Genomic DNA, 13,671 nt, shown 5'->3' on the forward strand with positions numbered 1-13,671 from the left:
CTTTTGGCTGACTCTGCCATTGCCCCTAGGAAGCCCCCCTGAACTGGGTGACACTAGGGGTAGGGATGCCACTGCTCTTCTCTTTGACCTTGTTTCTCAAGGGGCAAAGTTCTCAGGGCAGCCAGCAGCTGGATTTTCAGTACATGCCTGCTGTAACTCAAGGAATCTCCTGAGAGCAGGCAGAATAAAGGGCAAAGACATTAACTCTGTAGATCTGCAGCACATGCATTCCATTTTTTCATTACTGGTCATTTGGAACCAAACACTGATAGAGACATAACCAGCTTCTATATGACCAGGCTCTAGCAGTCTCTGGCATATGCATTTCCTCCCTCCAGTATGTGACAACCTTATAGCAACTTTCCTGATTCTCACTATAGAGTACTGTCACAGTGAAGTTCCTTTTTACAAAGTCTCATTATCCTGCCCATTCCCCCTTTTCTTCCTCATCCTGTTTAGCAGTATTTTTTTTAGCAGAGTTAGCACTGGGCAGGTGGTGAAGGGCTAGAGAAAAGCAGACTTTTGATGGTGGGTTGAAGCAGCATGTAAAAAATGCAGTAAATGCTTGATCTTGGAAAGAATGGGATTGTACTCTAGTTGATCATACAGCAGCTTTATGCAACAGGAACGGTAAATAGCAAGTAAGGATTCCTTACTGAGCATACATGGACAGCAAAAAAAGAGAAAAGTGGAGAGCAGATAAGTCAGCCTCATCAGCTACCCCAAGCATGTTATTAAAAAGCATGGATGTCATATTGAGCAGGGAGCAAGCTTGTTTTCTGCTGCTCCAGAGATTAGGACCCGGAGCAATGGATGCAAGCTGCAGGAAAAGAGATTCCACCTCAACATTAGGAGGAATTTCCTGACAGTAAGGGCTATTCGACAGTGGAACACACTTCCTAGGAGTGTAGTGGAGTCTCCCTCCTTGGAGGTCTTCAAACGGCAGTGGAACACACTTCCTAGGAGTGTAGTGGAGTCTCCCTCCTTGGAGGTCTTCAAACGGAGGCTGGATGGCCATCTGTCAGGGATGCTTTGATCTGGATTTCCTGCATGGCAGGGGGTTGGACTGGATGGCCCTTGCGGTCTCTTCCAACTCTATGATTCTATGATTCTATGGATCTATAAGTTTGCCACCAAAATGAAATCATAAGAAATTGGATTCTGATTAAAGCAACTGTCATCCCTGGATGCCTTTTGGAAAAAGGCTTCAAGTGGTCTCTAGAAAGTTCAAAATGTTTTTGTTTACTTATGCAAGGCTTACCTGACCTGGTTGTTCCATTTCAAATGTGCCATTATTATTTTTTTAATTTAAAAAGTTGCTGAAACATGTTGAACTGCTTTTTTTTTGTGGTGTAATAACTTATCCTTACTCTTTCCATGTTATTTCTACCTCTTATAAATTTTTTACCAAGAAGTAATGCCCAGAACATGTCTTCTTTGTTAACTGAAGTATATCTGTCAGTCCCACTCACCCAAATGCAGTTTTTCCTCTGTTCTCTTGACTATCTAGGACAGAGGTTGTGGAATAATTGCCCAAGCTTCTTTTATTATTTGGGGCTTTTCTGGATGATTGGATTGTTGCACAATATATTCACAGCAGTTAGCTGCTTTGCTATGCATGGTCCAGACATTTTGCCTCAAGGTAATACTTTTGTTGGAGAGAATATTATATTTTTGAAGGGTTTTGTTACAAGGTGAACACATTTGTTCCCCAGTGATTGTCTGCATCCCTTTTGTAAATACTTTATGGCACAACGATTGGGGTCACCTCCTGGGTAGAACCAACAGCTAGCAGTGATGAGAAGCACCACTCTTTGCTTGCATTTTGGGGAAAGGAGGGGTGCAAGTCAGAAAGAGTTTCAGCAAGTATAAAGTTGGTTCCTATGTGTGACAGTGAAAATGATAAAAACATTAAACTAGAAGAGTGACTGTGCTGGGCCAGGGATGCACATGGTGGGGGCGGGATGGGGAGATTTTTTTATGCTGTAAGGCCATTTGAGGCTGCAAGAACGAGAGTGCCTAAAATAATTAAGGACTGAGTGAGACAATTTTAAAAAATGATGAATCTCAGAAAAAAGAATCTGGCAGCTCAGTACAATCATTATGTAATATTCTAGTGTTCCTCTGGGAAAGTGTACATCTGGGCTAGCCCATGGACAGGGCATCAGTCCTTATATAAAAAAAGACTAACCTGTCTTGCCTGTAAGCCTGATTCCATATGACATTAAATATGTCACTTACAGTGATTTCAGATTTTGTTTAAAAGATAAATATTCCTATGAGCACAGGGAAGACAAATCCAGATCTGTCTTTCCTGTATTGTATGTCCCACGCTTCCCAAAAACAATGATGATACAGGGCTAGACCATCCTCCCATCAAGGAAAAGGGTAAAAATACAGAATACAATAATACAAATCATTGAATAAGCAATCTAGAAATATGAAATGTGAAAAATGAAACATTTAGATTGTTTATTAAAAGTGTTTATATTGATTTTACACTGCATTGTTTAGTCCTTAGCTTGTGTGTGTGTTGTTTCCTTCAAGTCATTGTTGACTTATGGTGATTCTAAGGTGAAGCTATCACAGGGTTTTCTTGGCACGTTTCTTCAGAGGGGGTTTGCCATTGCCATTCTCTGAGGCAGTGATTTGCCCAAAGTCACCCAGTAAGTTTTATGGCTGAATGGGGATTTGAACCATGCTTTTCTGATGTATTTTTTTTCCAGGAAAGAGTATTTGTTTTATTCTGTTCCCAGACATGGACCCTAGAAAGGGAGGGAAGGTGGCCCCAGATAAAGTTCCTGTTTCTGAATGTAAGAATCTTTGTACAGTGTGCCCGCGCCATACGCGGGCGTGCCATACGCGGCCTTGAGCATATGTGCTCAAGCCGCGGCGCGTGCGCGGGGCGTAAGGGGCGGCGCGTCCCATTGCGCCGCACGTGCACCTGCGCCGCCGTGCAGCCGCACACGAGCCCCATTGTTTCCAATGGGGCTCGAGCATAGGCAGAATTTGCCTTACGCAGAGGGATCCGGAACGGATCCCCCGCATAAGGCGAGGACGGACTGTATTTCAGAGTGTTTTGACGATGATGGGTGGGAAAAGTAATTTGCTCTCCTCCTACAATAACTATATCTTCAAATAAGCAAAATCAACAATAACTTGCCTGGCAATGTTAAGGCCTACCCTCATCTCTTTTGAAAATACTGTGATTCTAGAATCTTTGTTTCTAGACCTATTTACCTGATTTGTTCTCCTGTAGCAATAAGCCTGATCTTGTATCACAGTTGCAGCTCATTTCAATAAACTGAATTTCCAGGAGTTGCACAGTGAGCCCTACAGTTAGGTAAAGTGAAGCAGCCATTCCAGGCAGCAGATGTTGGGTGTCCTGAAAAAGTATGAAATTGTCAGCAGATTTATTGTTAGTGGATATTTACTGCAAGCGAGTGGGAGATGTTAGTACACTCTGCATGCCCTGTGTTATGTTGGGGGCCTTCAAATTTTCATATCTAGGGCCAGGCATGATCTATAGAGGTCACAATGACTGTTGGAAGACTAGGTGAATTTCCTATGGGAAGGATATGAAGACCCAAAGACACGTGGGATGACCCAGAAACACCAGGACAAAAGCTGAATGGGTGTACTGATCACTCCTCCCTCCTCCCCAGGCTCTCTGCATATCCTTTTGCTCAAAAAGACAGAGAAGTTCTCTTTGCACTGAAGGTAGTAAGCTAGGGCTTCCTACCCACCCCCTACTGGCCTCCCAGCCAATTTTTCTGTCCATCCACCCTGGAGTTGTCCTAATCCAATCACTGTTTTTGTAACTTCAATGTTAATGCCATCAAACAGTCTGGAATCCCATTGTCAATTCCTGGGAAGACCCCCCCCCCCCCCACTTAGAAGCCAGTTAAAGGGAAGGGTGAACGGGGAAGAGGAGCAGCGCTGCCCGCTCCTTTTTTCCCTCCCTCCTGTCCCTTTAATTGCCTCTTCTGACCCTTTTCCTCCCTGATCCTCCCTGATCCTTTCCCTGGGCAGCCTCCCCATCTTTTCCTGGGAAACCCAAGGAAAGGATTGAGGAGGTGAAGGCAAGAGGTGCCTTGGACCCTCCAGAGCCTTCTCCTCCCCACCTTTCCATGGGCTACCCAAGCAGAGGATTGGGGAGGAGAAGGGTCTTGGGGGGAGGCAAGGCACATCTGCGTCCTTGTCCTCGTGAATAATCGAAACTGTGAGTCTCAAGGCTGCAAATACAGAGGACAAACTGTATAAATATTAGTCACAAACCTAGCTTCCTTGTACACAGTTGGTCACCCAGTCTGTGCTCTATATATTGACTACATTGCTCACAAACCCCAGTCTTAGCCACATCCCACTTTCCACGGTCACCTCTCCAGGACAAGTAATTATCACCCCTTTGCACCCCTAAACATCTGCTATCCAATTTCCATACTTCCATACCAATGGAGCCCTGCTGGCACAGTGGTTAAATGTTGGTACTGCAGCCACTCACTCACAGTCACAAGGTTGTGTGAGTTCGATTCCAGCCAGGGGCTCCAGGGTTGACTCAGTCTGGCAGCCTTCCGAAGTCGCTACAATGAATGGCCAGCTTGTTGGGTGCAATTAGCTTATAAATTGTAAACTGCTTAGAGACTGCTTAGTTCAGTATAAAGCGGTATAGAAATGTAGCTGCTATTGCTATTTCAGTTAGCTCTAACTGTCTCTCTCTGAATTGCTATAATGTTTGGTTGCACTCTTGCATATTTCTAAATAAAACCACCTTAATTCATCCAAATTTGGAGTCCTCCTCAGTTAGTATTGGTATACATAGGTGGAAATGATCCTCTAGTTACCCAGCCTCTTGTGAGTTTCCTTGAGCTAAACAAATTCTCCAACCTTTTAAAGAGTCACTGACACAGTTGGTGGGGAACCCCCTCCCCCCCAAAGTCTTTAACAAAATGAAGCAAGTGTTTTCAGCAAGCAAGAAGTGAACAAAGTGATCGTCAGCAACAAAGTGACTCCTATTCGAAAGCAACCCAGAGGAAGAACAGTCAACAATAAAAGCTCTTTTTAAAAAGAGTCAAAGGAAGATCCACATTTGGTCAGGATGTCTTAAAACAACAAGCGCCACAAATAAAGGACAGATGTTGCTTTATCTGAAGTGAACAATAGACCCAATAGAGCAGACATCTCTGTCCCAAATTCAGGCAAGACACTGTCTTCCTATAGATGTAAAACATGGAGGCCCACTAGTTAGAGACAGATACAGAATAGTAGTTTAGGAGGTGAAGCCAATCACCTACTGAACCCCAGATTTATTTACTGGGATAATCTGCATATATAAGGAGAAACCCATATCTCAGAGAGTCTAATGACTGAATTTAGGTAATGGTTGTGTAGAAGAGGGAATTTTGACAGTATTGCTTTTCTCATAACTAGATAACAAGCAACTTAAAATTTGCACTTCTACACAAACTAACTCCACCAATTTAAAAAAAAATATTGTTCATTAAAATAAAATAAATGTTTAAAAATGACAAAAGGGTCAAGATGAAAACCAAAGAACAACTGGGTGATGACTGGTTTTTATATAAACAGTTGACAAAATATTTTAAAATGGATCAAAACTTTAAAAAATTTGAATATACAAAAAAACCAACTAGATAAGATCTTCACTGATGATGGAAAACATCATGTAACAAAATTCTATAAAATCTTAAGAGAACGTGAGTACAAACATGAAACAATCAAACATCACATGCTAAAATGGGCCTGAGATATTGGGAAGAACATCAAACTGGAAGGTTGGGAAACATTGTGGAAAAGGTGAGATCAATTATTGTTGGTATCTATGACCTACGCACTTGAACACTATATATAAAACAGGAAAAACAAACTGCTGGAAATGCCAAAATATATAAGGCTCTGTCATACATATGTGGTGGAGATGTTGTTGTTGTTGTTGTTATTATTATTATTATTATTACTACCCTGCTCTTCATCCAATGCACCAAAAAATAAAATTTAAAAAAAAGGAAAAGGAAAAAAAAAATCAAAGCCAAATAAAATCCTTCAGGAAAAAGTACCATATAACTCAGAACTCTTCCTTTTAAATAAAATCAACACAATTAGCAGTAAGACTGAGAAAAAACATAGAAGGATAATATTATATATGTCAACAGCAGCCAGAATACTGTATGTGAAATACTAGAAGAATGAAAAGATACCTTCAATGGAAGAATGGCTACCGGTAATCAAATTAAAAGAAATGGTGAACGTTGGCATATTAATGGCCATAATAAGGGATCAGTCTATAGATCAAGTAAAAGAAGACTGAAACCCAATCAAAATCTATTGGAATAAGAAATGGCCAATCTTAAAAAAATATGGAAAAATAAACAGTACTTATAACAGACACAGGCTGGGAGAGAAAATATAATATATAAAGATACACACTAAAAAAGAAAAGAAAAGGAAAAGGAAAAAAAACACCAAAACGACACAGAACCAAAACAGACGATAAATGAAGGATTTAGACGGAACTATTTAAAAACATCAATTAAGATTTAAGAGATAAAGTACAATAATATAATAATAGAAATGTTGAGTATCACATAATGAAAGTGAAATCACAGTAATTGTTTCAAGAAAAAAGGGAGGCTCAATACAGCTGGGAAGGAAGTAAAAATTTCTTTTATTAGAATTATCTTTTGGGATTTACAAATTTACTTAGTGAAACTGAAAAAGTGATATATGTATATGTGTATATTCTACAAAAACAGTTACGGTTACAAATTTAAAATGATATTGCTTTTATACAAACAAGGAAGAAAATATAATCCAGAAATACTTTGTTATCAAAAAGATTAACTCCACCATTAACATGCAAATAAAACACTTCCTCCCAAACAAGAGGTATATATACTCCACACACTTCCCATGCCATCAACCTCTGAAGCTGCCAACCACAGTTGAAGGCAAAATGTCAGGAATAAATTCTTCCACAAAACCCACAGAAAACTATGTATGCCGGCCGTGAAAGCCTTCAACTTCACATTGTCATCTCATTCTTTTTCATTCTCCAGCTCCCCTTCCTAATATTTTGAGAGTTCTAATAGGTTAACGTACAGCAGTGAATCTGAAACTTTGGTCTTCCAGGTGTTTTGGACTTGGCTTCTCAGAACCCTTTTTCATTAGCTATGTTGACTTCTGGGTATTGAAGTCCAAAATATCTGGAGGACTAATGGCTGAGAACCATCGACCCACAGAGTGTGTAGTCCTCTGACTTTGCTGTCCATCATAAAAACTCATGCTGCTCTACTGGAAATCATCCAGCAATCTACCTCTAGATCCTGATAACCCTCTTCTAACACACCACTACACCACACTGACTCTGACATTGGATGTCTCTTTTCAAATTCACACTAAAATCCAGAGTGAACTCACCATTTGTTCTGACCTAGAAGTCTACTGCTGACATTCCATGCTGCCTGGGGATTCTGGGAGTTATAATCCCTTCTCAAACTCTGCTACTGAATGAGCCCTTTGTTAATAGTAGTGTACGGTACAGACAAATTAGGTTGTTTTAAACTGGCAAAGCAGTTTGATAGGACTCTTATATAGAGGCACTTTTACTCAAGGTTTACAACTATTTCCCAGTACTTGAACAATATTATCATTACAGTGTGACTGTTATGCTGTGGCTTCAGCTCAGTGAAGGTTTCGTGAGAGCTGGCACTGGGACTTAAACAAACAAACAAATAAACAAACTTGTGTATGCTTGCATGGTTAAAACCAATTGAATACTTTAAAAAACTGAACTGAAATTGACAGAGCTGGAAAGCACAAGCAGCAGTCTGTGCCAGCTGGCATTCTATATTAGTAAGCACTGAAAGCCACTGGGAAGGCAGCATTAGGCTCCAGATTACATAATTCTGTGCCATGTTCTCCAGCAATCTTAGCCTAACCCTATAAAGAGTACAGTGCCCTCTAATGGCAGTTCAGTCTGGTTGTGCATTTTAGCTGGGCTTTAAAAATACTGCAAAGGCTCTTAACCTTTTCCTTATCACAAACATCCTTTAAATATCTTTTGTTGCCACAGACCACCAAGACTTAATCCATGACTTAAAACTATAAAGTGCATCAAAAACTTATTTAAAATTGCTCATCAAGGGTCTTCAAATTTGGAGAGAAGAAAGATGAAAGGCCCTCCCTCCATACTAACTGCTACCACCCTGGTCTCAGAGGGAAAGAAGAGGCAGGCATAGCTCCATTCCACCAGGCCTAGCCCCAGAGGCAGATGAAAGGCCCTCTCCTCTCCACCTCAACTGCCACCATCCTGGCCCTGGAGGGAGAGAAGAAGAAGAGAAGAAGAGGCACAGCTCCACCAGACCTAGCCCCAGAAGCAGGCAGAGCACCCTTCCTCCATCTCAACTGCTACCACCATGGCCTTGGAGGGAGAGAAGAACCATCAGAATCTGCTGGACTTGATCTCCTTCCCCACTGCCACTCCCTTCTCCTTTTGACTCATTTCTTTTTAGATTGTGAGCCTAAGGGCTGGGAACTGTCAAATCAACAATCTGTAAAATGCTCTGAGAGCCTTTGTGGCTGAAGAGTGGGATATAAATACAGTAAATAAATAAGTTAGGGCCTGAACAGACAGGCCAAAATAAAGTTGCTTCGGTCACTTTGGAGGTATGCTGTTTAAGTGAAACATGCATCCTAAGAGGCCAGAAGCTGCACCAAAGCCGCGCTCCAGTCCTAAGGACTGGAACGTGGCTTTGGTGCAGCTTCTGGCCTCTTAAGATATGTTTGTCATTTAAACAGCATACCTCCAAAGTGACCCGAAGCAGCTTTCTTTTGTCCTGTCTGTTCAGGCCCTTAGTTAGTAAGTAAATGCACACACTCCTATTATAATATTTTTATTGGAATGATTCCATACAAACTGAACATTGAATCATGTCCTAATATTACTTGTTAATTTTAATTAATTAGTTAATTAATTAGATGGCTGTGGCTGCATTTAACTCAGAATCCTTGTTATATTGGGTTTAATAGATGAAACTTGTATTCAAGTTGTATTCAAATATCTCCTTTTTGGGGCAAGATATTAGAGTGTGTGGTGATCTCCCAGTGCCAGGCATTCCTGGATGAAATGGATTATCTAGATCCATGTCAATCTGATTTCAGGCCTGACTATAGGATGGAGACAGCTTTGGTTACCTTGGTGCATGACCTGCACAGGAAACTGGACAGGAGTAGTGTGTCCCCGTTGGTTCTGCTGGGCCTCTCAGCGGTTTTCAATATCATTGACCATGGTATCCTTCTGAGTTGCATCTCTGGATAGGGCTTGGAAGTACTGCTCTACAGTGGCTCTGTTCTTTCCTTGAAGGGCATTCTCCAAAGTGGTGTTGGAGGATTCCTGCTTGACTCCTCAGCCTGTGGGGTCCCTCAGGGTTCAGTGATGTATCCTATTCTATTTAACATCTACATGAAACTGCTGGGAGAGGTTGACCAGAGTTTTGGAGTAAGGTGTCACCAGTATGCTGATAACACCTAGCTCTATCACTTCTTTCCATCTAATTCCAAGAAAGCTGTTCCTGTCCTACACCAGTGGCTGGCAACTGTGATGGACTGGATGAAGGCAAACAAATTGAACTTTGTAAAGTCGAAGGCTTTCATGGCCGGCATCCACAGTTTTTTGTGAGTTTTTCAGGCTATGTGACCACGTTCTAGCAGAGTTTCTTCCTGATGTTTCGCCAGCATCTGTGGCTGGCATCTTCAGAGAACGTTTGCCTGGAAAGGACTTGGCGATATATACTGTGTGACCTGGAAAGGCAGGAGTGATTTGCATGTATATTGTTTGTTGCTAATGGCAGTCCTGAGGGTGTGAGGGTCTGCACAAGAGGATTAATGTCTGCTTGATTAGTGCTCATTGGCTGCTGGGAAACCCGTGACCCTGGGAGATTTCTCATTTGCATTTGAGTCTTTATCTTGCTATCTTTCAAGACTGGTAGCCAAACCTTGTTTACTTTAAGGGATTCCTGTTTCCTGTTGAAATTGTCCAGGTGTTTGTAGATTTCAATGGCTTCCCTGTGCATCCTGACATGGTAGTGGTTGGCAGAATTTCAGTGTTTTCAAACAGTATTTTATGCCCAGGATGGTTTGTGGCATGTTCTGCTACTGCTGATTTCTCTGCAGACTGGGCCAGCCACATTGCCCAAAAAACCCACAAAAAACTATAAATTGAAGTTTAATCCTTTTTCTTTTTCTTTTTCATTCTATTTTTCTTTCTTTTCTTCTTCTTCTTCTTTTCTCTTCCCTGTATTTGATAATATATATTTGTTTGTATTAAGTATAGAAATAATTTAATTGTATGGAAGCATGTAAATTCTTTTTTCTTTTCTTTCTTTTAAATAAAATGAAGCTTTAAAAAAAGAAGAAGTTTAATCCAGACAAGACAGAGGGGTTCCTTGTCAATTGAAAGAAAGATCCAGGAATAGGGATTCAGCCTGTGTTAGATGGGATTACACTTCCCCTGAAAAAACAGATTTGTAGTTTGGGGGAACTCCTGAATTCTGAGCCTGGAAGCCCAGGTATCAGCAATGACCAGAAGCTAGTGCACCAACTGTGCCCATTCCTGGAGAAATCAGATCTGGCCACTTTGGTACATATCTTGGTTACATCGTGTTTGGATTACTGTAATGCATTCTGTGTGGGTCTGCCTTTGAAAGGTGCTCAGAAACTTCATTTGGTTGTTAACTAGAGCTGACTATAGGGAGCATACAACTCCCTTGTTGCACCAATTCCATTGGCTGCTGGTCCAATGGACCTATAAAGCCCTATATGGCTTGGGTCCAGGTTATTTGAAGGACAGTATCTCCCTCTACAAGCCCACTAGAGCACTGAGATCATCAGGAAAGGCCCTTCTCTCTGTCCCACCACCCTCTCAGCCTCATTTGATGGGAACAAGAGAGACAGCCTTTTTGGTGGCTGCTCCAAGGGTCTGGAATGCCCTCCCTAAAGAGGCCAAGTTGGTCCACCCTGCTCTCCTGTCTCCAGCAGATAAAAGCATTCTTATGCCTCCAGGCTTTCTCAAACTGACAAGAGCTGGACTGTGTAAAGTTTATTTAGAGTTTTTAATATATTTTAAATATTAATGTGTAATATTTTAAACTTTTAAAAATTATTTAAATGTATTTTAAACTTTGTATTTACATTTTCATGCTTTGTATTGTTGTTAACGTATACTGTTTTAAATTTTGTTAGTTACCTTGAGGCCCTATACTGGGAGAAAGGCAGGATAATAGTAATAATAATAATAATAATAATAATAATAGGTGAGGATATCTGACAGATATGCTAATTTTACTAACCAGCAAAAATCTGTTAGAAGATCATTGAAGTGACATAGGAGATTATCACACTGGCAAAAAGATGGGAGCATAGCAGTATGCTCCCATCAGTATCACGTGATAATATGAAGATTATCACACAACCTTGCGTGACGTCGGAATTTTCCCACAATTATTTTAGAATAAAGATTAATTCTAGTGCCACTTTTTATTCATGAGGATTTTCCATGAATAAAAAGTGCTGTATTCATGAGGATTTTCCATGAATAAAAAGTGCTGCTAGAATTCCTTTTTATTCACGGGATAATCGTGGGATGATTGGACATCACATGAAAGCATGTAATAATATTTGCATTATCGCTTGATACTGAGGGGAGCATACCGCTATGCTCCCATCTTTTTTTGCCAGTGTGATAATATCCATACCTGCAATAATCTTATTTTGTCTCTCAGTTCCCCAAAATGAGATAAAACTTTACCTCCTGATAGACAATGAACTTCACATTGTAGCAAAAGTTGATGTACAGTAGACCCTTGATATACGCTGGGGTTTGGTTCCAAGACCCCCCCATGAATAACAGAATTTGTGGATGCTCAGGTCCCATTAAATATAATGACATAGCAAAGTGGTGTCCCTTATAAAAAATGGAAAATCAAGGTTTGATATTTAAAATGTATACTTTTTTGGAACATTTTCAAATCGTGGGTGCTTGAATCCATGTATAAAAAAATCTGTGTATAAGAAGGGACGACTGTAGTTCACTTTTCATATCTCTTCAAAACTGCTCAAAAAGTCTTGAATTCAGTTATATGCTTTTCATAACATTGACAATTTTGACGGATTCATTTAAGGTCCGATTTAGTTTTTCTGGCTTCTTCTTAGTAACTAGAGCTTCAGCAGTGGTACCAAGTCACTGATAGTATGAATTCCTTCATCCATGCTACAAGTCCTGTAAACTTTCCAGACATTTCTCATGCCTTATCTATGCTATTTCCAACACATTTCAATCAATCCATGTAATTAGATATAAACATTTGTTTTAGCTGTTAAAGACATCTTCAACTGTAGTGTTTTCTAATGAGGAGATGAGTAACAAGTCTTCAAAAATATTTCTGTTGTGGTCATATCTAATGTAGCACAATAAGGTCATTTTGTTATGACTGGGCTTTCATCCAGTTACAGGGCAAAATAACGGACATGCGGATCCTTTCTAATAACTGTTCCTTGATATGGTCTGACAGACCACTGATTTTCTTAACTGTTTCATTTGACAAAAATATTAAGGAAAGGACCTTGGCAGCTTTGTTGCTGATCAATGCAGAAGCCATTATTTTTGCAGCAGGGGATATAAATTCTTCACCTATTGTGTGCGGTTTTCTGGTTTTCCAGGTTTTGCTATTAGTTGAGAAATTTCAAATGAGGCCCTTACAGCATTTTCATCATTACAATCAGTTGTAGTCTTTTTTTTTTGCCATTTTCTTATTTCCCCAAAGCTCCTGTTCTCAAAACATTGATGCTCTTTGTGGGTGTTTTTTATGCTTACTATTGAGATGTCTTTGCAATTTTGAAGGTTTCATGGTCTCAATAGACAAAACATCACAACAAACACTATACAAATGATGCCAAATCAAAAGACACTCCTTGCTATAGTGATAGCACTTTTTAAGATGACTGGAAGAAGCTTCATTTTGCATTGAACAGGATGCACCTTCATCAACATAATTAGTACTTTTATATTTCAAATTCAGCCAATGATCCATCCTGAGGATCAGCTAAAATGTATTGTTATGAAAATGTTTTATGTTATGATAACATAAAAAAAATCACTGTGGTAACAATAATCAAATGCTTTTATTTACAGAAATTGAAGAAGAAACATCATCATTTTTTCATAATCCACAATTATCATTCCAAAGTCAATGTGAACACTCATTGACACTGACTGACTCCAACTCTCTCTCCTGTGAATATGGTCTTCCTTTTATATGTGAATTTCTTTGAGAACATTCCCAACACAGCTACAGAATTCTGGGAAGCAATAGACATTCCAAAATGGGGGTGGCACAATGTGGACAACAGTAGAGTTTGATATTCCTACAAAGTCTGCTTCTGGCTGTATGCATGGTAGCAAGAAATGTCATGTGCTTTCCTTCAGTCACTCAGCATCAGTCACTTGCATGTTCTCAATGTGTGCAGAAGCAGCAAATGTTGAATACCTTTTTTTTTTTTGCAAACAATTATTTTCATAACCTATTTTTACTTTTGCTTATTTTTAATGGAGGAGATAGGTTAGAAAAGCCAAGTTTTACATAAACATGCAAGAGA

The sequence above is a fragment of the Sceloporus occidentalis genome, unplaced genomic scaffold, assembly GCF_023333645.1.
Source record: "Sceloporus occidentalis isolate IW3139 unplaced genomic scaffold, rSceOcc1.0.p SCAF_3, whole genome shotgun sequence".
Taxonomy (NCBI): Eukaryota; Metazoa; Chordata; class Lepidosauria; order Squamata; family Phrynosomatidae; genus Sceloporus; species Sceloporus occidentalis.